We start from the raw sequence: 26,015 nt of genomic DNA on the forward strand, positions 1-26,015 counted from the left end.
GCAAATAAGGGTTTGTATGAATGGGAGGGGAAGGAAACTCTCACAGAAGACTTTGTTTTCTCAATGTACCCTAAAGGAAAAGTAGAAACAGCCTGTAAAAATTCTTCAGAGGTCATCTTTAACAAAGACGAACAATGAGGAAGTAATCCAACACCTCTTTGCTTGATGTAATTTCCCTAGATAAAGAGGCATCTACAAAACAAAGATTAGACTCCCGCAGAGGGTCAGTGGCCAAAAAGCTGTCTTTTTAACTTGTAAACTGTCACTGGACGCTTCAGCCCAAGCTATTTCACAGCAGGCTGCAGAGGCAAACAATCAAGCACATTCTGATGCATTTGGATTCAAAGAAAGGGAACAAGCCAGCAGCCTGCCTGCATTATCGAAATGCTTCCATTTCAGAGGATCCCATTACATTGTTACAACATTTGTCCAATTTGTACTGCAAATCGGACCCCATTTTTTAACTGAGTTAAGAGTTATGTCAGAGGTTGGCCCCGCCAGAGCACAATGTCCAGTCCTTACAGACTGGATGACTGCTGTAAATCAGTTCTACTCTTCAATAAACCAAAACAACTGAATTGTCACAAAAGTAGTACAAAATTAAAAACAGAAGTTCAAGTTCTTTTCACATTACATTCCACAAATATCCACAGTCCAGATCTGAAAACTTGCCTTTGGTTCATTTTTCATTAAGTGGCTCGATTTCTCCAAGTGAGAAAATTCCATCTTTTGCTCTTTTATGATTTTATTTCTATGGCATGCTACTCACAGCAACTTGCTTCATGGCTGCCAACAACAAAAAGATGCAGCTCTTCTATGTTAGTAACACTCAGGATCACAGACTGTCTACAAGTGAAAGACTGAAATTAAACATCACTTTCCTCTTAAGTGAAAATTCAGAATATATACTTTTAACTACTGCCTCAAAGAAATCCAATTCAACAAAGCTGTTGGGTGAAGATGAAGAAATCAAAGTATTTGGAGCGGGCACTAAAATCCAGAGCTACACCATGAGGATACATCATGTAAACTGAGGTTACATTCCTTTAACAGAGAGAATCTTTGCATGGGAATGTAAAGGGCACCAAGATAACAGCAATCCACAGGCAAGCATACCCCTACCCTTCCTCCTAGGAAGCTTGAGTTTCAATCTCTAAAAACTTAATCAAGATCTTGTACTGCTCCAGAAAATGCTCCAAGGCCTGGAGCAATTGTACAAAAACAAACACCGCAGCCATGCTTTTAAAACCAAAGAGGAATATGCACATTTCAGGCTGCAAACTTCCAACAGCAAATCATTAGGACAGCTGTCTTCAGTGCTTCTTAGTGACTTGTGTGGACATCTCTTCATTTAGGTGCCATCGTTGTGCAGATTTAAGGCCTGGCTGGTGCCCAGAGGGGGCAGTGCCACTTTCCCCTCTTTGGGCAATAAACAGCTCCACTTCTCCCAGCTGCCTACCCAGGGGTACTCTGATTTTTGTCACAAGCCCTTCCAGGTGACTGTGGAAAAACATTAACCCGTGGAGGGGAACAAGATCACCATGTGCTCCCCCATCTGCCATCAAAGACGCAAATGCTGTCAAACACGTAAACTGCACTGGCTCCAAGTGCTGCTGGGGAAACAGCATGGACAATGTGACAAAGGGCAGCACCCCATCCCCAAAGGTTTACCTGGATATATTATAGGCAGTATTTTCCTAACCTGTGAAAAACTGGCAGTTATCTGTTGGCCCTAACCTTTAATTGTTATATATGTACATGCCGCGGCCTTTATTATGACCAGGGGGCAGACCACACCTGGTACAGCAAACCAGACACCTTACCAAGATCACTAATTTTAATAGAGGCCAGGTTGTAAAAAGCTGACACTCTTTCCAGTTTTTGGAAGCAAACTGCTCTCTAGTTTTATTGATAACCTTGATAAGCTTTACTGATGAGGTTGTGAGCTTGCTCACCAGTGTTTTGTCTTGCGGCCAACAGGTTTGGTTTACAAAATGTTTGCATTCCCATATTAGCAAAAAATTAAGAACAAAGCAAAGTTACTGCTTCACTTGCCCTCAGCAATGGCATTTCTTCAGTTGAAAACAGCACATATCCCTCTCCTCAAAAGCCACAATGTTGTTTAGCCACAAGTCAGACACCTGAAGTTGCTGCTTTTCTGTACCAAACATGCTACAGGAACACTGTAGAAACAGCATCCACATCCACAGAATTGTGTCAGTCTAGGATCAAAAAAGCGGTGCACCATCTTTCAGATTCCTTTTTAACAACCAAAATTCAAGGAAAAGAAAGAAAAACATTAACTTAACATTTCTACTTATTAATTACTTTACTTCCTTAATGCAATAGTCAGAGAATAATTTCAGTGGTAAAAGACAAAATTGTTGAGAATTGGGAAAAGCTGATGTGAACATTTAGTCTCTTAGTCTCCTCTACATTTAGTGCCGCTCCTTCAGATACAAATTTATTTCCTGGTAACAAAGTTCAAAATGATATTGAATTCTGAAAGAAGACCAAGGACACTGATATCGTAAGACACCACTGATGCAATTTAAAAGTAGAAATGTTAAGTTAATGTTTTACTTTCTACTGTCCTATGACTAAAGAGAGATTTCAAAACACCCAAGTCTCCTTATGAGAATATTGCCAAAATGAAGTAGTGCTGTAGCTGGCACTCAAAACACATCTGCAGGTCCAGGACCAAGAGACTCACACAAAATGTCATCTTGCTGTGGTTTGTTTGACCATAATACTTTCTGGACTTTCTAGTACCACTGTGTTCCCCACAGAGGTTTTTGCTGTACTCTGTGGTCTAACCAGTACAGCTATCCCAGTGCAAATTCTAAGACTGAAAGAGTTTAAGATCACAAACATATTGCATGTTAACTTCCAAGTAATCAGGAAGCATTTTGTGAATATACATGTTATATGTTTTCCATGACTTAACACCACTTATGGGTGCATTCAGACAACCACTTTGGGATGGAGGGGTGGGGGCTGTATGTGTGTAATCCACATATCTTTCAACTAAAAAAAAAACCAAACAAAACCTCAAAACCAGAAAACCCTCCCAAAGACACACAGAATCAAGAAGAAAAAAAAATGCTGTAAATGAGCTAGGCAATGAGGAGCACCTACCTTCTAATAATTTCAGTGCAAAAAAAATATTGTGTCCCTACTTTGAAGCACATAATTGCCATCCACACTTTGTGACAGAGCTACACTGCTTGCTAAGCACAATGAGGACTGGCTGTAACATTGGATTAGTGACAATCAGCACCAACACAGGAAAATAAAGATTATTTTTTCTGTCAAACTATTTACAGAAGATAATTTACAACATAAAACTCCAACAGCAGATTAAGCAAAAAATTCCTCAAGGGAAACAGACACAAAGTTTACACTTAGGAAAATCTCTTATTACATAACAAAAATAAAGGCTTAAATTCACATAAACAGAAAAAGTTGAAGTTAGACACCCAGGTTGTCTTAATCATGTGTAGAATACAGCATTTACTCTAATTATGACATTCACAAAAGTAAACACAGCATTATGTGAAGCATTTCCAGCAAGCAATGCTGGATGTACATCACAGTTAAGCACTACTGCCTACCCTCACACCTACACAGGTCCCCACAAGGCAAGGTAAGATAAGAAAGACAGGATTGCTCCAGGATCAATTTACTCCTGCTCGAGAGCCTGGAGTCATTAGAGGGTCAGCAACACCCTTCCTAGACTTGCAAGCGACATGCAGGGATCTAAGGACATGGAATGAAGGGAAACCATAACCATGCAGCCCTGTACATGCAGCAATGCCAGCAGGAGCCCATGTGCTCCCTATGGAGCCACAAGGCCAGGACTGAGGTTTAGCAGGCTTCCTCTGTAAGAACTTCAGCTTTTATGCAGTTTAGCTGTGACAACAGCTGTTCCAACTGCCCAGATGCCATTTATTTTTGTTTACCTTGATGTGAGATAACCTCTAGTTATATTCCACATAAAGAAGAATTTACAGTGCTGTTGGCCTAACATGAGAACACTGGAGAAGCAGGATGCAGTGCACAGGAGTACAGGCATGGGATATGAGACAGGACATACCTTTGCCACCAGGAGAACCCACAGCTAAAGAACCCATTCATGCACAGGTAAAAAATGCAGACCTGTAGCTGGGCAAACCTGGTAACAAAGAAATTGTGACTAACGTACATAAAGGGCACCACATATGATAAATTCAGAGATGACCTGAAGCTTTCGACCAATTAAGAAAGAAAAGAGGAATAAAAGCATATTAGCAAAGATACCAAGGAAACTCAACTGGATCCTAGAGAGAGGAAAAAGAAACAGGCAACATCCAGATCATACTCCTCCCAACAAATTATTCCTAGGGCTGATAACCTCCATTACCCTCTCCAGCAGTCCAAAGCTGCTGACCTAAAGACTCAGAGCAGCAATGGAAGGGTGAAAATAAATCACAGAGAAGGGACAAAACCCAAAAAGTCCATGTGTTACAATTTTAGCTGGTTTGGCAACATTTTCATGTATGTAACTGCAACATTCTTCTTAGAATCATTAATCAGACGTTAAGAAAGAAAAACTGAGTCACACTGTTAAGATTTCCATTGTACCACGAATAAATTCTTGGCCGCACTTGCGTGTGTGTTACCTTTATAAACAGACACAAGCACAAGGGGTATTTCCTCTTTGACCATAAACAAGAACATGACAACAAAAGTGAAAAAACGCAAGACTCCATCCATTGTTGTCTTCAAAGTGTTACAGGAAAATTACAATAGAATAACAAGCTCTGAAACAGCCCCAGGGAAAGCAAGCAAATGGGCCACCTGAACTGGTACCATTCTGTGCCCAGAGAGAGAACTCAGTGCTGGGGTGACCTGTCAGTGTTGTTTCGTACCCAAGAGCCTTTTATACACGTATACAAGTTCCTACAACAGCACCTAAACACAAACCAGTGAGCCTGGCATTCACTGTCTGTGCTTTCTGTCTCTAGGTATCATAGGAGACACTCCATTTCTTTAAGAAACTTAAAGAACAGGAAGGAAACATGGCCAAGTCGATAAGCCTTCACAAACTTAAAAGTAGGAAGGGTAGGAATTTCAGTTGATTTCCTGGACAAGGGCCCAGACAAGGAACACGAGCAGAAAGCAAGAACTGGGTCAGAAAACTACTGAATAGTTATTTGTCCTAGTTTTCAAATACTTACTGAAGGTACTCTTGCCCTAGCCCAACTGCATCTGTGTGCTAATACATGTAGAACAACACAGATAAACTGTTCTGCAAAGAAGAAAAAAACACCTCAGGCTGACTGCTACATGTAGAAGCCAGCCACTAATTTGTATGCCAAAGATGTACTCAGCTGAGTTCTCTGGCAGAGAACTCCATACAGGGGGTTCTGAACAGAGCAGAAACACTGCCTTCCCCACTTGTATCCCCAGGTACACCATCATGGAAAGCATGAAAGGCTCTTCCAATATTGACAGCACAGTAGGGGCACTTGGAAAAAAAGGAGACAGTGACAGGCTGAAAATCCTAAGGAAAGCAAATAATCAGTGCTGTGAATTTAATACATGAGAAAAAGCAGAAGGAAAACCTTGGAGGACCTTCGACCTGCCCAGATAACCAGGCAAGTCCTGACCTATGCAGATAAGCAAGCAGCTGTAGCTAAGTAAACAAGAAATGAAACAAGCCTTGAACTCATGAAATACAAATTCTAATATGTATTTTAATATGTGCTAGTTAATGTGTAATGATTTGTAAGTTTTACATCACATTTTACACATTTACTAAATTATTTGGGAGGTTTCTTTTGTGATAGGAAAGAAAGCTTTACTTGAAACCAGAGGTGACCACTCAAAATTGCAGTTAAGATTTCAACACAGCACAAGGTTTCCTAATCTTCGTGTCTACAACAACAGCACCACTCCAAAGAACAGTAAGAAAAAGTGAAGATACCAACCCATCAACCAAGGTAAGGTCACATGGAGTTAGCAGATCAGACCGGGTGACCTCAAACACAAAAAAATCATTTTTGACATAGCAATAGGCAAATCTTGGAATCTTTTGCTACAGAATGAGGATTCACAGGGAAAATGGACAAATATACAGTATAAATCCATCAAGCACATAAAGCCACCTTTAGCTCTAAAAACCTATCTGGATACCAGTGCATGTCTGTCTTATGTTGCTTGCACATTCCTACTTAGAAGCTATTTTCTTCCTTAGGGGATGGACATCCTCACTAAAAACTCTCTAAAAGAGTTCTCTCTAAGGAAAGACAGCAAAGGGCATAATGCATACCAAAAAAAAAAAATCAGGAAAGAAGTCAAATTATTGTGAGACAGAAAACAAAAAGAAGAAGGATGAGGGCTGAAACAGAACACCAGGCAAAGCACCCTAAGCATACCAAGAGCTCCCCAAAGGCATCCAAGAAGCCAGCAGGCACTACCCTGAGAGCCTGTGGCCAGCAACTTACATAAGAGGAGAATGGGAAAGAAAAACCCTATGGCTGCCAGGTTTCTGCCTTCTCCACTGAATGGTCAGCTTGGCTGGGTGGTTCTGCAGCTTGGCCAGGTTTCAGACTCCAAGGGTACAACCAGAAAGGTCAGGGACAGAGCAAAGGCTCAGTTAGAGGTGCTGCAAGCGGGCACACGTCAGGATTTCATCCTGCAGCCAGGGACACAGCAGTGATCACGGTGTGAGCACAGCCAGGCACAGCTCTCACACTCCCCACACCTCAGCACCAGGGACACACACACACAGCCTGCTGAGCACAACCAGCCCAAAGCTCCTTGGTCTCTCTGCTTCAGGGAGGTCTTGCTGCTTTTAGTAAAAGGGGCCAGAAAACTGAGCAAGTGAAGCACAAGTACACAGCGATGTTTCTGCAGCAGGGCTTGGAGGCAGGGTGGGTATCACACAGCCTGCTTGGATTACACACAAGAGGGTGCTCAGAGAGTCCCAGGAGGCAGGAACCTAAGCAGCAACTCCACAATGAAGACAGAATCCTGAGCCAGAGGCAGTTTTACTAGCTTATGTTAAAGCTCTCCTGGAATTTCAAGTTTCAATTAAATTAACTTGCTTTTTCCCAGAGACTAAAAGAAATCAAAACACTCAGTATGCCCCAATATTTGTTCTTACATACAGATTAGATAAAATCTGTTAACTATCATTTTTAACTTCTTTCATGGATAGAGTTAAAACTGTCACACAGCAATTTGATGTCACTGATTTCCACTGACAAAAGTCAGAACAGCAGGTGCAAATGGAAAAGAAAAACTAACAATAAAAATTGCCACCCCGTAAAAAAAAAAAAACCACCCAAACTGATAAAACTGAAAACAAACAAAATAAACCCTTCAAAAATTCCTTGCTACAGTTTTCCTCCTGAAGGGGAAAAGAATGACATCTTCCAGTTCTCTCTCTGACTGGTTTATATTCTCCTGCAGCCCCCCCTCAACAATCAACTCCAGTCTGGGAGCCCCACTTGTCACACTGTCACCCTGTTACAGAAACATTCAAATCTCTCATAAGCCTCACTTCTGAGAAATACAACACAGAACTACAAAACAGACTGATCTTGTACCTTCCACACGGAGTAACACACAGCAGTTATCTCAACCACTGCAATAATTTTCCCCAACACACCTGCTCTCTCTTGACAAACACCTGTGATACCTGTGAGGCAGCACAGGTCAACTTCTCTCACCTCAAATTCCTCCCTGGTTCTCGGTGCTTGTATTCAAGCTTGGGAAGGTTACAGTCCAAGATTCCTACAAGAAAGATGTGTAATCAACATGAAGGCTGTTTCTCCAAGAAAACAAAAGAATCTGATATGACATCATGAATTTACATAGAGAAGGAAAAAAATCCAAAGAGTATGTGTCCTACGCAGCAGCTTGTAAACATTTACATCACACTGGATGACAAAATGCATGCATTCATCTAAATTAACACCCTTCCATTTTTGTAGGCTCACTCACCCAGATAACTTTAAACTCCACACAGTTACAGCTAAATTGCATCAAGATGCATCAGCACAAAACGAAGGAAAGCAGGAAATTTTCAACCATCTCCACTATATCATTCTCTACAAAATGTTCAACTCAACTCCACATACCAGATCTTATCCAAACTCTCTGCCAAACAAATCTCTGCCTGGGTACTTGTTAAAGCTGATTTATTACCGTCAAATACATTAATCTCCACGTTAATCTGCCTCAGGTCACTTGAAGTTAGTGAAAAGGGACCTTTGTCAAGCCATATAAAATGTTGGTTTTGGTCCACATGGGAGTTTGAAATCAGAGCTTGAGAGAGATCCTCTACAACATAAATATTATAACACAAAAACAGCAAGGAACGCAGAAGACTTCCTGTAATCCATTTCCATTTTCTCTACTTCAGTTCATGGCATGTTGCTAAAGCCTAAAAATTTCCCTAAATGAAGGCTGAGTTTATCTTAGGGATCCTGTGTCACTGGAGTTGTAAAGCACCAGCATGACAGCTTCAATCTGACATTCAGTGCACTCCAGCGGAGGAGGGAAGGCTTGTAATTTATACAACCTACTTCATCCATACTGCAAGCAGTACACCAGACACAAAATCTGGCTTCAACATTACACACGCTACATTATGTACAGTGAGTGCTGGTAATATTTCTATACAAAGCCTTACATCCAACAGTTTAAAACCTCCCCAGTTGCATGACTTCCTTATTCAACATTTCCAACAGAAAGCAGAACTAGTTTTCACTAGCAGACCACTTGCTTCCTAATATAATAAATTCCCTACACAACTTACCAGATGATCCAAGATTTCAGCGCAAACAAATCAAAAGTTCAGAGATGAATAAAGACTGTTGTGCAATCCCTGAAGAGAAGCAGTTTTAACATACACATCCTGCATGTTTGCTTAGCAACTGGATCACCATAAGTAGCACAATATATTAGTACTAGCCTATTACCTGTCACATCCCCTGAAGAAGCAGTCACAGATGCAAGCAGCAGCAATGAGTATAGCCCCCACCTTTCCTTTTTATGTTTGCCTAGTAATTAATTTTAAGTGCCAGCAATTCTCAATTGCTCCATCATTAGCATGACTAAATGTCATTCTACGATACGAATTATGCAACTATGCTTTGGTCAACCCCAAATACCACCACTGTTACCTGTGACTCTGAATGTTGTAACAAATAACAATGCTTATGAACTGTTCATTTATTACAAAGACATTACTTCCATTACTGTCCAATTCATGAGTCCCTTCAGCTTGAAATGAGAAAGTGTCACCTCAAAACACAATCTTCAAGAAGGAAGCATTGAGTTTTAAGGAAGTTTTAATGTCTACATGTGATAGTCTCTCAAAATGTAATGTGATTTCTGGTGGTAGTACAAGAACTACTGGACACATCACACTTACTGCTAAAAGAACAAGAATGTGGAATTGTGCCTTTTCAAGGATGGCCTTAGCCTACAAAAAACACTCATGCGAGTCTTGCAGGCAGATAAGCCCTCAGGCACTTGTATAATAATGAACTATTGAAGCAGGGCCAAGACATGAGTTTTCAGAGGAAAACAGTCATGGGTTCTGCGATCATGCTTTGTTTCTCACAATGACTTTACTGTGATGTGTAACAAGGGGCTGTTTGATCCAGTTAACTGGTCCAGAAAAAGTCAGCTGGAAAGGACTTACATGAAGGAATGAAAAACTAATGAGCTTTGAGAGCATCTTGTACCACCTTTCCAACAGCATTTTAAGGCTCTGCTGCCCCCAACCCAACACATGTCCTGGCTATTCACAGTCCTGCAGAGCTGTACTGCTACATCAACCGTGACCTTATCTGAGTACTTGACATTGTGGAGTATTATCTCCAACTGTCCTGTACATCACTGCACTTTGCCCACACTGACCTGTACCCTGAAGTCCTTCCAAATCAGTTGACACAACTGACATTTTCAACAGCATCACTCGCTGCTTGGGTGTTTGGGACACAAACAGCAATGCCATGGCTCTGAAACTTGGTCAGCTTCTCTTGCTGGACAAATTTAACTTAATTTAACTTAAAATTGGGTTTGCCTTCAAGACAGAATACATCCTACCCTTAAACTCTAAAGCATAGGCTCAAGGCTATATTAGAAGAGTTTTACAGACAAAGTAACTAAAACCAATGGACACCTCCTCAGATACTTCAGCAACAAGTCACTTCCTACTGAATCAAAGATTTCTTTTGTAACCCAGAAGTTTTAACATTTTATTACTGACCTTCTTTCTTTACAGTCCTGGTTGACATAAAAACGCCAGCAGAAACACCTATATAAAATCCTAACAGAGAGAAATGCAGTTTTAGCAAATCATACTCTATGTTTCTGGGGGATGATCTAAAAAGAGAACAAATAATTGGTAGGTATTTATATTTAAATAATATTGTATTTATATTTAAATTTCCTCTTCTTTACTAAAAATGTATTTGAAAATTGCCCCTTGAGAAATACCTTACAAATCAAGTCTAAGATAGCTAGCAACTTCCTTCCCTGCATTAGTGAACATCGTAAAAAGGAAAGGATTTTTATAAGACATCTATTATTGAACTATTTCTGTAATTCTACAGATTTCACATGGATGCCAATTATTAAAATGTCACAGAGCAGGAAGTCAAAGAGTAGTTGCACATAACCATGGACATTAAGATAACCATGACACAAGCCTTTTTCAGCATCCTCATTCTAGCCTGGAGTATACAAAGGTCAGAAAACCACTAAGTAAAGGTTTTGTTGACTTTATTATGCTTTTCTCAACCCTCAGAACACACCTCAGAAAATAATCCATTTTGTTCCCCACTGAAGGTACAGCAGGCAGAAAGCCAATAGTTGGCACTTTGTCACATAACTACTTTAATAAAAATTATGAATAGGCTCTTACTTATTTCTACAGTCATGTTCCATTAAAACAAAAACCCATTTGCCTAAAAGATTAATACTGAGAACAGTGCAACATTGCTGTGACCAGCCTTGCAATGCCATATGCCATTCTAGAGAATACACAGACACATAAATAATTCTTAAACTAACACAATTTGCAAAGCAAATTGTTCTTCACAAGCAAATTGGCTGTATCATCTCATAACGTCTGAATGTATCAGATTCCACCACCACCAACTTACCTCCACAGTTTAGTATTTGTCTAACTAATACATGCCCACAAATTCCACCAGCCATGGAGACCAACACATAAATTAAAGCATTAGGGAGGAAAACAGAAAAAGTGAATCCTTCAGTTTACACCTGGGAATGGCAAGTGCTCAGGGTCAGGAGCAGCCCACCAGGAAATGCAATGCAGTGTTCTTCATGACAAAACCATACCTAAGCTGTCAGCTGAGAAACACTGAAAAGCATGTGATTCTTCAACCCAAGTCCTGCTAGGCAGCCACTTCCTTCTTCCTTGCTCCAAATGCTGGAATCCTTCTCCCTGCAGCTAAAACCCTGCCAGGACTCTCAGGACTGACATATAGCCAGTCTCAGCTATACTTATCTTTGCACTGCACGGCTTTTTCAAACAGCTCCCACTGCTGTCCGTGAGATATGGATACAGTTCTAGTACAAGCAACAGTTAAAGATTAACTTACAGAATTCTACCACCAGCCAGAAGAATCTTGCCATTCAGATTTAATCTAAGTAGCCAGAGTTGGTATTTGCTATCAAAAGACAGCTTTTACTGCTTCTCTTCACCTATATCATTTCCATCACAAGTTCTGCATTTTACAAAAACCAGAAACAATGTACAGACATATGTGATCTTGAAGTCCTTATCATGGTTACACAGAATCTAGTATCACCTACCAAATAGTTTGAACAAGAAATCAAAGGAGCACAAGTAAGGGCCTTCAATGAAGTCTGTGGAATTACATTAAGAAAATATTTCCTATGGCAGGAAGGCCCATGGCTCATTCCCTCAAGGAACAGCCTGCTATTCAAATACCCATAAACATCTAATTTACTAACACACACTTATGACAACATTTTGAGAAAAATCAAATTTGACAAGTAAAAAAACATCCATCAGTAAGAAGCTAAAACAGGAACCTCGCCAGAATGCTGTCATTAAAACAGAGAAAAGCCCACTAAAGGCTCCTACCAGCAAAATGACCCTTCTCTAGAAGTTGTAAAACTGCTTAACAAATCCAGTGATCTCCTAAAAAATTCCACAGCACATAAATTGTCATCCTCTAGACCTAAGCAGAGCAGCACAATTGACCTTGGCTTCAAACAAAGAATGGCAGTCTCTGCAATCCTCTAAGCAGATGGAACCAACATGTTGGGGAAAAAGAGCATTTAATTTGGTTAAGACAAGGAGGACAACCAGATTAACAGATATGAGAAACTGCTTTGGTCTACTTGTGATAAAGCAGCCTAGTGACATCTTATCGTTGAATATATGCAGATGATCACAGATACCCTTAGGAAAACAACTATTTCACAACAACAAACCACTTTGGTAGACAGCTGGACTCTTACAGGACCTATTCAAATGCAGGCAACACTGTAACATTATGACATCTACATCTGGTGCACCTTTGATTTTCACCATCAGGTGAGAAACAGCAACATTTAGCATTTTGAGATAAAATACTATCAGAAAGAAGAGAATAAAACAGGGCAAACAAAGGAAGTAGCCTTTCCTGTAGCAGGTTTGCAATGCACTTAGATGTGCTGGCAGAACACTAAAATACCCACTTGGAGTATTCAGACATGACTTTCAGCCCATTGTGCAAGTAAATTCTCTACTCTCTTGCCTATTGCTGTCTAAAGGTACCTCACAGCCAGTGATTACAGCTCTGCCTGTTCCAACACTTTCCTCCTGTAAATAGTGCCTGACTATTTTCTGTTCTCACAAGGGCTTAATTAGTCCTGTTCACAGAGAGCTACAGCAGCTGGCACATCCCAGCAGATTCCACTGCATTTTCACAGCTATTGGAATCCATCTGAACCATGCAGCAAATTTTTCTACACTAACAATTATGTGTCCATAATTATTTACATCCACCTATATGCTTGAAGACCCCTTTCTGCAGTCAATTTAACCACAGGACAGCCCTGAGATGTCCCAAAATCACTGACACGCATGTAGTTCACAGAACTCCAAAGAATCCTGCCTGGTCAGAAAAAGACACCCTCTCTTCCACCAACAGAGCAGCAGAGACCTGCAACTCCAAAATGCATGAGTAATCATGTTAAATAAGAAAGCAAAATACTATTTAGACATATAATATTTGCTTTTCGTATTTCTAAGCACCTTAATTCTGGCAACTCACTTCAAGTTCTTTGCTATTTCTCAAATCAAGTAGCAACAGCATAAGCTGTGTGGCACCTCCTTTCCTCAGAGAGGCTGCCTGCTTATCACCTCACCACCTGCCACATGCCACCGTGCTGAGCAGCCCTCTGATAAAGGAAAGTCTGTCACCCTGTCCTGAAAGGGAACCTTGAGGTTCATTGTCAAGCTGGACTAAGATTATTTATTTTATGTCAAATCATTGAGACAAACTTTCCAGAAAATATATGTAATCACTGGGCAAGTTCAATTTTGCAGTTACGTGGTGGTAAAAGTCTGCATCTCACACTCCACAACCCAGAAGGCAGGAGGTTGTTCTCATCAAAGCTCTGTAACAGGAACTATGTGAAAACAACTCACCTCCTGCTTCTTATTAGCTTACACACTGATCTGCAGCATCCTGCTTCAAAACTCAAATGTTCCTGTAGTAGGAAAATATTCAAATGAACAAATGAAAGTTTAAAATGTTTTCAGAAATCAGTTTCCTAAAGAATCAGAACTAGAATCTTATTTGTTTCCATATTCTTAATTTTTAAAAACCAGTCTCTTTGTTAAACTTCTCTTGACAGAGTGCTCTAAAAAGCAGAGGCAGACAGTCACCATGTTAAGCACAACCAGCCAAAATAAGTCTTGTAAAAAGACAAGGCATTTAAAACAAGTTCTATTAGAAAACAATAGTTTAATAGTCCTCTCCTTAAACACTGTCCCAAATACTTTTTCATAATCACCACCATTATCTTGTGTAACGTCTTTTCAAATCTACCAACACCGTCTGTCAGAAAATTCACTGAATGACTCAGACAGACACTTTCAAATCATAAATACTCAAAACTGCTATTTCCATTTCAGAACTACTTCTGTTCAAGGATTTGAATTGCTGATGGCATAATAATCCAACGACCTCCTGAAGTTCCCTTATCAAGATTTTCCTCACGCACAAGCAGCATGCCCACTGACAAAAGCAACCCTTGCTGCTGTGCACAGTGGCTTGGACAATATGGTTATGCAATCCAAAACCTGGAAAACTTGTAAAATTTTTAGTGCCTAATATTGAGTATCTTTTGTACATGAATGCTTGACACAGCTCCTTGAACATGCAACTGAAGACATGAGATAACAGCAGAGATCCCAACATTAAAATCACTGGCATTACATGCCCCGCCAATTCCCATTAATTTTCCTTCATCACAGATCTACAGAAACGCTTGCCTAGACCAAGCACAGGCTTTCCAAAGCTCAGCCTTCTAATCCTGTGTCCAGGAGTCAGGCTTTCAGTCTGAATCTCATCCACGTTGCCAAAACCACTGGTCACAAGCCACTTGCCATACTCCTAGCAATGCCACCAGCTCAACAGCACTGATTCAAGTCCATTAGGGCAAAGACTGGAGTATGGGGGTGATGGAAAGCCCCATGGGTATGGCTCTCTTGTTTCTTTAAGACAATTTAAGCTTCTATACCCATGGCATTTTAAATCTATATTTGAGAATATATATATAACATATAAGAATTTGTTGGAGAAATTTTCACCATGAAAGGTTTTGCTTGAAGTACGCCAAAAATACACTCTTGTCCTTCACACCACATCATGTTTTCAGATCTGATTTACACTCAGAAAGCATCATTTTGAAAACCTGGGCTAGGTTGGGATGCAGCTTTTAGCTCCTCCATCACTACTTCTGATTCAGTTTTCCACATTAGCAACTATTCTCCATGGCTTTCACAGCACAGCTGCCAACAACCTTATTCACAACCATATTTTGCTGTCAGCTCAGACAAGGGAATAATTTCTGTATTGTATCAACTAATCTTACACTTCCAACAGAACAATGACCTCCTTTTAAGTTGCCTACTAACACACACAGTCTTCATATAGGTTTAAGTGTCACAGAACAAATGAAGTTCACACATTATTAATATGTTATCCCTATAATGCAAGCACTGCAGCAGGAAATCTTAACTGCAACTGGCTGGCAACCTTACAAGAAAAGAAAAAAAAAACGAACTCAAAACACAAACTTCCTTTCTCCTATAAACAAGGCTAGGTCGTAGCCAAAGATAACAAGGAGAACTGGCCATGTTTCATGATCGTGCTGCACCCATAACTCCAAGACACGACGCCTACTTTTGTTGATCACAAACATATTTTCCTCTGTTACAGCAGCTACCACAAATGTGAAGTAGTCTCAATAAAGTTCTGCAGCAAACAAGCACCTCCACACTGAAATACTACAAAAAGGACTCTAAAATCTGAGGATTTTTACAGTTCTGAGTGCTGTGCAGCACACAGCTCTTCACTGACTTCCAGAACAGACCTGTGAAGACCAAAGCCAGGATGAAGCCAGAAATTCAATACTCTCTGACATTGACTACAGCAAGGGAGTGAAAACAGGAGTTTAAATTACACTCTAAGACATCAACTCGAAACCAGATTATGCCAAGAAGGGTTTGCCCAGAGAGCCTGGCCAGTTTCATAAAATTTGATCCATTGTTAAAAATACACAACATGGTTGCGATACACAAGACAATTCAGCTGTGTGGAAAAGTTCCATGCTGCATGAAAAACACAAAGTTTCTTTAAACAAGAGGTAACATCTAAAAGCTTTTCTGCTGTATGACAAGTGCATGATAGTTTACATAGACAAAGTGACAAAGCCCAAATGACAAAAAAGATGTTATCATTTAATATTAATGGTTTTCTCAAAACAAATGCCCACACATATACTGAAGCCACAAAATCAACTAAGTTGTAAGGCTAAGACAAACACACGAAGAAACTAACACTGCATGAAAACACCAGAAAAGAACAACAGCTATCTCTTCTTTGTTTTCCAGGCAATTACCATACGTTTCAACATCTTTGTTGCTCATCCTAAGCAAACAAGAGATGAATACCTGATTCTCTCAGGAAAACAAAAAAAAAAAAAAAAAAAAAAAAAAAGCAAAACTTTTCAAAAAGTTTCTTCTGATGCCACTTGAGAATATCCAAACTGTGGTCACCCTAATATCAAATATTTATATTACATTATCTACTGTTGGTAACTCCAGTGTTTATAGATATAAGCACTTAAAAACACTCTGCTGTCAAAAAGGGTTCCCACACTGTGCAAGCAGAGGAATTATCACTTATATTGCCTCCCTAAGAAGATTTCACGCGCAGCAGCAGATTTCCCTGCCTGACAAGCAACAAGTGCACGGAAGGCTATAAACAAGTCCCACTTACGGTGCTCTTGACCCACTTAGAGCGCTCCACTGGCCTAAAGCCTCCTGCAGCAGCGGGCGATTCCGCGGAGCTCCGCCGTGCCCCGAGCGAACCCGCAGGGCCTGGCCGGGCGCGGACAGAGCCCTCCGCCCGCCTCCCGCCCCGCCCCGCCGGCAGCCCGGCCGGCAAAGGCCGCCCTCCTTCCCGCCGCCCCGAGCAGCGCCCGCACGCCCGGCCGGGCCGCGCGTTCCCCGCGGAGCTCAGCGGGGCCGCGGCTCCGCGGCGCTGCTCACCTGGCAACGGCCGGCGGAGGTGCTGCCGCCGCCGCCCCCGTCCCGCGGCCGCCGCTGCCGCCCGCTCGGCCCGGCCCGGCCGCCGCCTCCTCCGGCCCTACGGCGTCACCATCGCACGAGGCCGCCGCCGCCAATGCGGGACGCGCCGCCGCGGCTGCGCGCCCGGCGCCGGAAGGACGCGCGGCGGGCCCGGCCCGGCACGGCCCGGCCCTCACGGAGGGGCGGTGCTGCGGGCGCGCAGCCGCGCCGGGGAGCGGGAGCGGATTCCTGGGATCAGTGGGGAAAGAGTTCTGGGATATCGGGTCCGGCCCGTGGCCAGGCACCGCCGTGTTGGCTAGACCGGGGCACTGAGTGCCGTGCCCGCTCTTGCCGTAAACTCCTCCAGGGACGGTGACTCCCTGGCTCCCTTGGCAGCCCATTTTGTCCATAAAGAAGTTCTTCCTTGTTACGGTGAGCTCCTGGACACCCTTTTGTCCCCCCTTTCCCTGGGCCTCTGTGGCTCTGATCATGATAAGCCCTGAATCCTCCCTCCTGCCCCAATGGGGTTGGCGGGGAGCCAGGAGAGCCCACCCTGTCCAAAACCTATATAGACCCCTGAAACTTCCTGCTCTTCCTCTTTTGCCCCCCTCTCCATGGACACCACAGAATAAAGAGAGCTGTTCCAACACCCTGGGTAAGGAGCCTCTTCTGAATACCTTTCCCTCTCCATGCTATTTCCTCCCCTCACAGCCCCATATCTCTGAGCTAGTCGGATTCATTCGGGGGGCTGCGTGGAGGCGGGGAAAACCATAGAAATAACATTCCTGATGTCCAACCTAAGCCTTCAGCTGGCACCCTTTAAGACTATGTGCTCTCGTCCTGTCGCTGTTGCCTGGGAGAAGAGCCAGACCCCTCCTGGCTGCACCCTCCTGTCAGGGCTTGTAAAGAGCCATAAGGTCTCTCCTGAGCCTCCTTTATCCAGGCTAAACACCCCCAGCTCTCTCAGCTACGTGCCCACACCCTTCACCAGTTTCATTGCCATAGTATGGACTTGCTCTAGCACCAAAAAGTTCTTCCCGAACTGAAGGGCCCAGAACTGGACACAGCACTCGAGGTGTGGCCTCACCAGTGGTCTCAGGGGAGACCTTATGTCTCTACATGATGAAAACCAGGCAGTGTACAGGGGGACAATCGCTGCCCTGGTCCTGCTGGCCACAATCTTCTTGATACAGGCCAGGACGCCGTTGGCTTTCTTGGCCACCTGGGCACACTGCTGGCTTATGGTCAACTGGTTGTTGACCAACACTCCCAGGTCCTTTCCCAGCTGGCTTTCCAACCACTCTGTCCCCAGCCTGTATCACCACATGGGATTGTGGCCAAAGCATGGAAGGATTGGCAAAGAATGGAGTTTCCAGCCCCCAGCGATGGCCTTCAGGCTGGAGGGGGGTTCCCTTTTTCAGGGCTTCCTGTGTGTGCCCTGAGCAGGTGGCAGTGTCACCCTCTCCTCTCGGAATCAGTGTCAGGGGAAACCCCAGCACTTCCATGACCGGGAAGCCACCCATGGGAACAGCCCAGAGCCATCCAGGCATAGCACAACTCACTGTGGAAAAGGTGTCCCACAGAGCATGTATCAGAAAGGACAAAAAGGATCATGATCAGCAGTTGTAAACCCCCAAATAACAATAATAAACCTCCTATTATAATACAGTAATCATATCATGCTTACGGCCTCCATCCATCAGTCTTCTGCAGGACCTGAAGCTGTTACTAAAGTCTCTTGTTTCTTAGCTCTGTTAAAATGATAGTTGAGATCTATATATATGTATTTTTTTTGCACTAGAAGAGAACATTGGGAGGGGACCTGGATGGGGGTTTGAATGTGTCTGAATGGTGGTGCCAAGAGGATGGAGCCAGGCTTTTCTCAGTGATGCCAGGCAATAGGACAAGAGGTAATGGGCAGACACTGATGCACACGAAATTCCACCTGAATATGAGGAAGAATTTCTTTACTGTACAAGTGACCATGCACTGGAACAGAATGTCCAGAGAGGGGGTGAAATCTCCCTTTAGGGAGATATTCCAGAACCACCTGGACACAGTCCTGTATCCCATGCTCTGGCATGGCTCTGCTTGAGCAGGGAGGTGGGAGCAGGTGCCCCACTGTGGTGCATTCCAGCCTGACCCAGTCTGTGATTCTTTGCTGTGGACATCCCCTGTGTCCAGGGCAGCTGGAGGAGGGAGAAGAGGACTCACTGGACAGGCTGGCCTGCCTGCTCCCAACATGGCACCGGGCAGGGAGGCCACAGCTGGTACCAGACCAGAAGGATGATGAAAACCAGGCAGTGTTCCCTGTCCTGATGTTGCAGGAGGCACCTGGGAAGCCTGGCTCAGGTGACAGGGTTCAGACACCTGTGCCTGGTGTAGAGGCATGGAGGGGGAGCACCAAAGAGAACAAGAACTCGCCCTTTTAAGAAATGGGAAGTGTTGGCTGAGCAGCGGGAAAACCTCTGTGACGTGGAGATTTCACCTCCCAAAATTGTGTCCTTGGGGAAAATGGTGGAAACCCTACACCTGCATGTTTTACAGTGAGACCAGTCAAAATATGAAGGGAACTCTACTCTGTTAGAGGACAATCTTAGCAATTGCCAGGGAAAATAATGATTGATAAGGGATGATTTGGAGAGCCTGTCTGTAATTTGTGTGGCTCTATGTACTTTAGTGCTTTGCTGAGCCACACTCCAATCATTACACTTGTCCTCACACCCAGAAATTTTAGGTGAAACCAGTAACTGTGAATGAGATAGTTAAAGTAAGAAAAAATATCCCTATAAATTAATACTTGAGTTGTTTTGATCCCTATAAATTAATATTTGAGTTGTTTTATTTATTAATAAATACATCCTGCCCATTCCTTAAAACTCTGTTTATAAAACTATGATTCGCTATTGCCTCCTTTAAAACATGTCCCATCTCACACATTCATCAAGGTTTTTGTTATTGTGAAGGGAGCAAGGTAGTTACTGAACATTACATTGCACTCTTACACATACTTACGGTTTCTCTCGTCAATCAAAATGTATTTTGACAGCCGTTGTGCAGCAGCGCAGGGAGCAGCAGCTGCAGTGGCTGCTCCAGCTCCACCCCGTGCCTGTCAGATGAAGTATTTCCTGCCCTGTCTTTCAGCATTTCTTCTGTAAAATGGCGCTAATGATTTAAAAATATTTTGAGCTTCATTGACGAAAAATATATGTAAAAACTGCATGTCATTTTCATCTGTCATTTCCTGTCACCATAACTCAACGTGTATGCAGCCAATTAAGAGGGAAAATGAGATAGAAATACTGATTCAATAAATATTAAATAAAATGAGTGTGGGTAGTTTATTCTGGTTCAAGAGCCTGGAAATCAAGAAGCAAACTGTGCCCTGCAATACAGAAAAAGACATTTTCAAAAGCAGAGTTATGTACTGCCTGGGCATTTGAAGATGATTCCTAGAAAATGTAGCAGTAATAAAATGTTCATTGCCTTAATTCCTTCAGAATGTGTTTGTCCTATATACACAGCCCTGTGATTTGTGGAAGCTGGCAGGTCATTACTGGTTAACTCTGTTGTTCCTGAGCAAGAGAAAACAAATCTGTCTGCAGCAAATGAAACTGAGACCAGCCAGAATCATCACAGTGAATTGCAGAGAGCTGCCACTCTAAAAAACTGGTCTAGATGTTTGCTCAGGCCAAGCAGATGCTAAATACTTGTGCAGTTCCTTGAGACCGTGGACAAGACAAGGTTCCAATTAGTTCCAACACTGGGTCTCCCCCACATATTTTCATTTTTTTCTCCTGAAAGGCAGTGCTGTCCTTGCATGGTAATGCCCCATCCAGCCCATCCCGCATAATCTCAATATTTTGGGAGTCTTGTGAAGGGTTGACACAGCGATATGGCACTCTAGGAAGCGCCACAAGACAAATGATGATTCAGAATAAAACTGCCTTAGGGTAAGGAAGAGCCTGGACCTTTTTTCTTTTTCTATTTTTTCTATTTTTTTTTTTTTTCCTTGGGATGTGTGTTACTGCTACAAACCTTTTTACTGCTTCATCTCTGTTGGCAAACGTCCCTGAGCAGTTCCCTTCTGAAGCCCCCAGGACAGCCAGCACCATGTGGCAGCACCGATGGGAAAAGGGTCTGGGGAGGCACTGCAACCTCCCAGCAAAGCATGTCTGCTCACTCTCTTTGTATTTCTTTCCTTATCAGAGTCTTCCTCTCCTCCCAAATCACCAAGGGCCCCACCTTTTCCTCTCAGCAACACCGCTGAAGACTGCTGCACCCACCACATTCCAAACAGCTGGAACTGTTGCCAGTACTGGAAGCTGGGGAGGCATCAGAGCCAGCTTGCATGGGTGGGTAATATGGAGAGGAAACTGTGATACTTAGGGCAGGTGTCCAACTCGAGTGTCACAGGGCAGGATTTGGTAGTTCTTTTTATGGCTGCTGCACTTTATCACTACTCACAAGGAGAACTCCTGACCCTGTTTGCTCCCCCTTTCTCTCTGTCTATCTTCAAGGAAATGCTATCATGTGGGTCATACCTTTTTGAATGCAAATGCAAAAAAAAAAAAAAAAATCCACTGTCATTTAAACAGAGCTGAGAAACAAGAAAATATAACAACAGCTTCAGGTCCTGCAGAAGACTGATGGAGGGAGGCCATGAGCGTGCTGTGGTCATTGTATCATACTGTGAGGTTTATTATTGTTATATAGGGATTCACAACTGCTGTTCATTATTCTTTTTGTCCTTTCTGGTACGTGTTCTGCTGGGCATAGAAATCTAACCTTTGCTTATCTTTCAGCTGGTTATATTTAGGCTACAGAGCTGGTGTGCTGAGGAGGTGGCCCAGTCCCAAAGCCTGGACTGGGACAGGCTACCCACTCGACAGTCTCTGCATCCACAAGCCTTTGCACACAGAATGTTGGTGCAAAGGAGTTAGAATCTGGCCAGGATACACATCTGCACCAAGGAGATGGGATGCACCTCTGTGTCCAGGGGATTAGACATAGCCAGAGTCTGCCTGTGAGAAGAAGGAGATCTGATATTATGTTCACATCTGCTGTGTGTCTGTCCTACGACAGTTCCTTCACAGCCTGCCCTTCAGTGAATTTCCCTTCACAGAGTATCTGCTAGAAACTATTTAACCTGAAATAGAGTTAAACAAAAGCTAAATGAAAGTTAATGACCATATAAGCAGCCGATTCTGGAAAAGCCTCGTGACAAGACACTTGAGAAATGCCCTGTAGTTACTGGAAGGTATTTCCCAAGGTCTCCTTGGGATGTTCTATGGCTGTGTCAGCAGATGAAAATACTGTCTATATTTCTGTAGCCACAGGTGATGAGGAATTGCTCCCACAGTGTAATTTAAACCTGCCAGGGTTCTCTCTGGATGGGGTCAAGTGTGCAGAGACTCCTGCATGTTTGATTTCCTATGACTGAACAAGATCTGCTTCATTTGTGCTTTCTCAGGGTCCACAGGGAACAAACTCTGGTCCGTATAGAAAGTACAAGTTACACCAACGCTGCATGTCTGGATTCAATATGGCTGTTTCCCAAATTGCAAAAGGCCACTCTGATACACTGAGCTCTGAACATGCACAGACTTTTTGGGGACAAAGAATGAGAGTCTCCAAATGGTTCAAGTGGCCTGAAGTTCACCAGTGTTAAAAGGTTCATTTAAATTTTCTCACAAACCCACCACCTTCTTTGCAGAATGATTAATATCAACTGAAAGTGTCTGTTCTGGGATCAGCTATTGCTTAGCTTACCTTGCAGCAGAGCACACTGAGGCCTCATTCATTCCCACTATAACTTAGGCAGTAGTTGCCAGATGGAAAATGATGACAGATCTGCATCCTGTTCTGCTCTGTTTAGGAGCCCATGTTCACTGCCTTGCAGTAACAATATATTTGCATAGTGCCTTTAAGCCCCAAATATTGTAGTTTTGCATGACTTAACGGTGGCTATTCTATCAGCCTTGAAGTACAGCAACTTCAGGGTTGGAATGTGGCAGCCAGTTACCAGACCACAGTGTACAACGTGTGAGTATCTTATCCATATGAAACTGCAAACAGAATTTGAGCAGGCAGCAACCAGGCTGACCTCTCTAAGCCTTACTTCAGCTACAAGATCTTCAATACCCATAAATAAACAAGCCCTGAGTTGACCTCTCTTTTGTAGCACAGTCCTGCCTCCAGCATTGTGCCAGAGTAATGCTTTGCTGCTCCAGACCCTCCGAGGCTCCTGCTGGGCCCCCAGCAACCACCTCCGACCCTGCAAGGTGCTGCTGAGCTTCTCTGTTGCTGAATTTAGTGTCCCCACACAATGAGGATACAGCTGCCTGCCCGCCAGACTTCATGAGCAGAGAACCTCGGCCTTCAATTAAACTTTTTTTCAGCCATATTTCTCAAATGCAAAGAAATTAAGTAACTGTTTGAAGATCACAAAGCAGATTATCAGCAGAATTGATAATTATGCTTGGCTCCCAGCCCCACCACACCTCTTTCTATCACTATGTGCATCAAACAAGGCACAATTTAAAATCCACCACTTTTTACCTTCCATGGGAAAGAAGCAGTCCTGCTGCAGCTTTCTGTTTGACTTCCTTTGGATTTGCATCAAGCCAGTCTGGCTGTGTTCTTACTTTATACATACTACCATCCTCTGGAGGTGCTTTTATGTGTGAGTTCCACTGAAATTAAGTTTGAAGCTAGAGTTTAGTGGCATCAAAATTTTGAATACAAAATTCCCAGAAAATCTAAAATACTGAAACCTCTTGTCTTGTGGAAAAAAAAGAGGGAGGAAAGAAATCTAATGGTCACTTCCTATCGCTATATGGTCCCAGTCCAATAGGAGCTGCTGGCTCAAACCAGCCTGCCAGAGGCCTGGAATGCGGGAACAAAAGGCCAAAAAACGTATTTTTTTTCCATCCAGACAACATTTTAGGTGGAAAAAGGAGGACATATCCAGGGACACACAGATGAATAGCAGCCCTAACAATGCCAACTTTTCCGCTCCCAGAGTTGTTTAGATCCACAAAATTAATTGTGGTGCCAAACCGCAAGGAGAGCTGTGACTCCCTAAAATGTGTGGTCTTTATCAGAAAGGCCAGATGAAGTGATTTTGAACCATTAGACACTTTAACAATGTCTGAGGGTGTCATATACAAAGAGCTGACACCTTCAAGCACTGCTGCAATAAGGATGGACAAGAACATGAGGGGAGGTTTGTGGGAAGAAAGGTCTTTTTTCAGATGTATCTAAGGTAGAGCACATTTTAGTACAGGGCTAGAAACAGAGTATCCCAGGAGTGAATAGCTCACACATTTGATCCAATTTTGGGCTCAGTCCAACTCCCACTGAAGTTTAATGGAAGTTGGATCAGGCCACTGCACTCACATTTTTTCCATGCATGGAAAACTATTTCCGTTACTTTGAATTACAATACCACTGGCTTTGGATTTTATATAATGAAGTAAATCTAGACCACTGTTTATATTCCAAAAAAACTGCATTCTGGGATGCCAGCAAATATATAGCCTGTTGGATTAAAAAAAAAATAAAACTGGACACATTGGTTTAAAAAAACAACAGCTCCTAATTATTAAGCATAATTTCTCTTCCTTGTGCTTTTCTGGAGTCCTCAAATATTTGAAATATGAAAGGTACATATAAATTGTTCTCTGGTGGTTGAAATGGTGGAATCTGTAAAACGGCAATGTTTTATAAGAAATGGAGGTTAAATATAAAAACAATAATCTTCATGACTGGCTCATTGCTTATTGGCATATTTTAAGCATTTTAAAATTTACAGGGAAAAAAAAAAACGCAACACCCTTGCGGTGTCAGTAACAAAGCGGATGTATATTAGCAAACCCTTATATTTTGGGAATTGGCTTCTCTTGATTGTTCTGACTGCAAATGAACTCTGCAGATGCTAAGAGGTACAGGAAATGTTTTGTGCTAGAAAGAGCATTGGCTCCCTGCTTTATGAATTGGATTGTACTAAAATCCCAATGTGGTAAGACTGATTAGTAGACTTTAGTAATGCCTTCTACCCTGGTACAGTTTTATTACCAAGGAAAACCACAGAGAAGACTTCCACAGTGAACACACACCCACACCCTGGGAGCAAGCGTTCCTGTGGTTAGCTTATGCCAGGGAAGAGCACAGCCCCTGCCCTCCGAAACACAGAGCAGCAAAATAAAAGAACTTCACCAAAGGAATAAAACAAAACAGACATATGCACAAGTAACAGAGGGAAAGAAATGCCATTGAAGGGCATTTAATGTTACAGAGGAACTATACAACTGGGCTGGTGGTGAGGAGGATTTAACAGAGCTGAACAAGGTGACCACCTGCAGCCACTTCAGAGAGAACTGGCAGCAGGATGAGGAGTGCAGCTATGAGCATGTGTGTGTGTGTGCGCAACACTTCTTTCCACTGACAAAATATACTCTGCAAACATCCCTGACACTGGCAGCTTTTCCTCTCTATTGAAAAATTAAGTTTCAGCATGGGATTTAAAGGAAAAGAAAAAAAAAAAAAATCCCTCACACACACAGCCATGTGGTTTGAGCTGGGCAGGTTTCCCTTGGCCCGGGTGGTACAGAAGAGCCAGGTGCTGGCTTCATGGGCACTCCCAGGCTGTGCACTGGTCAGACACAGGATGAACCTTCCTTCCTCACAACAGCAGGCTGTGAACTTTCCTCCACCCCACTGTGGTCTGGGGAGTATCCAGGAATGGTTTACAAGACTGTGGATTTTAAGCCATACTCACATAGCCTTAGCTAACCTTCTCTCTAATGTGACAAAGCCCTTTAGGGGGACCAAGAATCAGTTCCAAATTTCCCAGCGCAGGATTTGAAATCTGAATAACTAGGACTCACCCATGTCTGGCTGTAATTTCCAATGTGCAGTAATTATTCCAAAATGCTGGGATTTACTGATCAGAGAGAAGAAAGAACCCACTCCTTTTCTTCTCACTGGCTTTCTTGCTGTAATGAAAGAGCACCTGCTGGTGTGCTTTGCCAGCACCTCCTCAGCTTCTTCACCCTGACCGAAACATCCAAGGGGAGATGCACCCAAGGACATTCCCCAGCAGAATTGAAGGAATGTCAAATAAGATGGCCTGGATGGGGGAAATTTCAAAACTAAAATGTCTCTTAAA

The 26,015-nt window shown here is 42.8% G+C and overlaps 1 protein-coding gene across 7 annotated transcripts in view; it reads right to left on the reverse strand.

Moving 5' to 3' along the window:
- Window positions 1-16,985, reverse strand: part of ADIPOR2 (adiponectin receptor 2) — a 44,388-nt gene extending 27,403 nt beyond the window's left edge. The window contains exons 1-3 of one of the 7 annotated variants that reach the window (XM_030263632.4): window positions 16,826-16,972; window positions 10,271-10,330; window positions 7,719-7,782 (exon numbers count right to left, since the gene is read on the reverse strand). The gene's annotated coding sequence lies outside the window, so the exon portion shown is untranslated. Of the gene's footprint in view, window positions 1-7,718; window positions 7,783-10,270; window positions 10,331-16,553; window positions 16,688-16,825 lie in introns of those variants that run through there. The other 6 variants (XM_030263633.4, XM_072923885.1, XM_030263634.4 and 3 more) reach the window with 6 other exon arrangements.
- Between the last annotated feature and the right edge of the window lie 9,030 nt (window positions 16,986-26,015).

The sequence above is a fragment of the Taeniopygia guttata genome, chromosome 1A (assembly GCF_048771995.1).
Source record: "Taeniopygia guttata chromosome 1A, bTaeGut7.mat, whole genome shotgun sequence".
Lineage (NCBI taxonomy): Eukaryota > Metazoa > Chordata > Aves > Passeriformes > Estrildidae > Taeniopygia > Taeniopygia guttata.